The following is a 3,548-nucleotide window of genomic DNA, read 5'->3' as shown; positions in this document are numbered from 1 at the left end:
GAGTCTACATTTGAAATTTTTTCACGAGCTTAGTTCCATTATAAGGTATTTAGAGCATATGAAGATGCTCACCATTAGGCTCTAATATAGTGACAAGTTTAGTGGATTACAATCATGGGCTTGCAATGTTTAAATATTATACCCACAAATGTATCTAGATAACAAAATTTAGAAACTTCATGGATTAAGACCAAGTGCAACTTAAGCATTCCAACAAGTGTATACTTAACATCAGATATAAATATTTTGTCTTCCAAGAAAGAGATACACATATAGCACATCTAAGAGACAACTTTCTAATAAACCTTTGCATGGCTTGGCCCAACCTGTGCAAGACAAAGTGAACATACTTATTGCAATTAAAATTATTGCTTGCTTGTGTAATCATGAGTCAATAACACACTTCTTCTATATGTATCTAATAAATATAATTAAGGAGATAGTTATTGAATTTATGAAGCAAAAGGAAAATTGAAGGAGTCAACTAACGTTTTGTTATGTTTTTTTAAATATGAGCATGCATTTACATGTGCAAGAGGAATCATAACAAGATCCACCAACACAATCGATAAAATTTGACATTTTATAACAATCTCTTAGTTGGCAACAGACTAGCAGGAAGATCCACCAACACAATTGATTAAATTTGAACCCTTTACAACACTCTCTTAGTTGGCAAAAGACCAACAGGTTGGTAGCACGATTATCTCGATGGGGGAGGGCTTGGTGGTGGTGGCGGTAGTCCATGTGTGTTGGCAACTCCACCATAATCATAGTCCAATCCGCTATCAGCAAGTTCTCTCGATGCTTGTATCAAGCCCTATTTGTCAACAGAAAGATGTCCACATGATTTCATTAGCCACTTCCAAAGGGGAACGCATAATGATGAGCCAGTTCTTATAATTTGAAGGGAATAATTAGCGGTGGAGGTATTAATACCATGATAACAAAACCTACGGAGGGTAGAGTTTGGGGGAGATGAAGAAAGCCTTCAAAGGAGAAAGGGAGTGGAGCTGCCTGAGTTATATGTAGAGGGACTCTTATTGACTGATGAACTGAATAAATTACTTGTGCTCCCTAATCATTTTCCGTGAGAGTAAGCTTTATTAATGCAAAGGGTAGAGGATCGGATTCGATGCGAAAGGATGTCTATTAAATACTTTAATTGAAGGACTAATCTCGGATTAAGCAAAGTGAGAGAGGGATCCTTACCTGACGAAGCTGGGCAAGGTTGTAACGAGAGTCCACGAGCTCCCGAGTAGCTGCAGCATGAACGTGAAGATGAATGAGAAGAGGGTAAGTCGAGAGAGAGAGAGAGAGAGAGAGAGAGAGAGAGAGAGAGCCAGATCTGCAGCTGTTTGACAAGCATATGCAGGGCGACTTACCATGAACGCTGCCTGCAGATATGATTAAGAGGGCAGCGACGAGGAAGACGAGCAGCGAAGTAATCCGCTTCATGGTTAATCCACGATCCAGGTAAGCCGAAGGGATGGGGGCGGGGGGGAGAGTATCAGAGCTTCATTAGCTAGAGGGTAATATGAGTGACAGAGAGAGAGAGAGGTGGGGGACGCTGTAGCCGCTTACTAGCTAGAGAGACGGTGGGGGCGGCTGGGGGGACTGTAGCCGCTTATTAGCTTTAGCTAGCGAAGAGAGAGAGAGAGAGAGAGAGAGACCCTGTATTTCCGTGTGCGTCTCGCCGACTACACGCCAGCACGATCCCTTTCAGCCAATCGCGTCCCTCCACGTGCCATCGTCATTCAAGGGTCGCATTCTATATGAATTCGGACTCTTCAACCGACGGTTTTGTCGCCATGCCAAAATTTTTTGTTTGACTTCTTGTTTTGGATGCCAGCGTACGCCCACAAATGAGCCCATTGACTTTTACTCTCTTCCTTCTCTCTAGCAATCTGGTTTGCCCACATTCAACGCCCCCATTACCACGTATCCATCCTTAGCACGTCACCCACACCAAGAGAGCTTGGGTTCTAGACTTCTAGTCACCCAATAAGCCTCATGACTAGACTTTTGTAACGTCTTACACGTAAAGGTAACCTCTTTCGTAGTGCTATGACTCAGGCCGGTTACACACCAAGCTATGGACGGACAGGAGGTGCAAGTTGTCCATTACTTTGTTTACACACTAAACTGCGCCCATGAATTTCACAAAAAGAAGGTTGGCCCATTGGTAATGAATAAAGAGGTGCGAGGGGATTGGTGGGGGTTCAATTCCTGTCAGTCCCACAGGTCACTTTTTGGAGAAAGGTGTTGTCGTCTTGTTCATTGGGCGCGCCCGAATTTCGGGATGGAGAAGATCCCCCACCTAGAAGTGTCCGCCACCTGCAAAAATCGGGCCCAATGGCCTTTTGACACGTAGGGCAGCGGACACTTCTTTTTCCACCATGCGTCCGTCCACAGCCCGGTGTGTATCCGGCCTCACTCAGCTTGAACAAGGTGGCACATGCAATTCACTTGCTATACATCTAGAAAGTGTTGCAAGTAGTGTGTGTGGCATTACCCTAATGATAGTAAACTAGCACCACTTCGTGCCACATGGAACACAAATAATAATGAATTCAAGAGATATTAAACCTTGCTCTAGTTCAAACGAGAACAACACACATTGATGCCAAAAAGAAAAAGTTGGGCAATGTCTAATTGGGAGGAATGTCTTTTATTTCTAGTGGTTAAGAATAGTTTAAGTTGACATCAATGAAAGCTATCATAATACATCATAGCATAAGAAGACTACATGAACAAAAACACAAAATCTATTATTGTTCTTGCATGAACATGATACAAATTGATCATACTTTTGATGATAATTATAGGTTCTGGGTCAAATTATTTTTGATATGGGTTGGATTCTAGAGGATTTCAAGCAAGAGATTTAGAAAGCGTGGGCCTCACTGCTTCAAAGCCAACTTTTTGGAAAGCTAGCGTGCCTACCAAATACTCAAACTCGTTTACCTTCTTCAAGCAGCTCTTGTAAACACTTTGGTTAAAAACTATAGTCCTATGACCTCTTTCATTCCTCAATCAAAAAACAAGTTGAACTTCTTAGTAAATGCTATAAGCTTTGCATTAAACACGTGCATCCAAAAGCATCTATCATTCTATTCACCTTCTTAAGAACTTGCCAAAGGGAATGATTGGTTAGAAATTGATCTAACCTAATTGGAACTGATTGGATTTTGGCATGACCACCTCTTCACAATGCATGTATCCATGACCCTAACTAATTCATCCACTTTTGAGTTCTTCTATCTACAATCACGCATTTATATTTCAAGGTGTCCTTCTCTAACTAGCATTTACACAGTGTATTGAATCTAGCTATCTGCAAGGCCATTGCTACACACACATTGATATATTGGAACTCTTCTATGTGACCACACTTAGCAAAAGGTTGCAAGCTCCTAATCTTTACAAAATAAGGAAGGTATGGGGTTTCAAAATAAGAAAACGCCCGAGAGATTTCTCAAATTTGGTAGAAACTCTTCTTATGTATGTCTCTTACTTTTGAGTTCAATGAATAGAATTCTTTGTTT

The 3,548-nt window shown here is 41.4% G+C and overlaps 1 long non-coding RNA gene across 1 annotated transcript; it reads right to left on the bottom strand.

Moving 5' to 3' along the window:
- Window positions 1–567: 567 nt before the first annotated feature.
- On the bottom strand, window positions 568–1,655 carry LOC148031053 (uncharacterized). The gene is made up of 3 exons (XR_015691974.1): window positions 1,386–1,655; window positions 1,213–1,262; window positions 568–820 (listed from the first exon to the last, which is right to left on the bottom strand). It is a non-coding gene; the product is annotated as an uncharacterized LOC148031053 (long non-coding RNA).
- Window positions 1,656–3,548: the final 1,893 nt, after the last annotated feature.

The sequence above is a fragment of the Lygodium microphyllum genome, chromosome 9 (genome assembly GCF_053477565.2).
Source record: "Lygodium microphyllum isolate KBCC chromosome 9, Lygodium_microphyllum_v1.1.10, whole genome shotgun sequence".
Lineage (NCBI taxonomy): Eukaryota > Viridiplantae > Streptophyta > Polypodiopsida > Schizaeales > Lygodiaceae > Lygodium > Lygodium microphyllum.
Note: the sequence above shows the minus strand (reverse complement) of the source record. Positions and strands in the feature narration are given on the sequence as shown.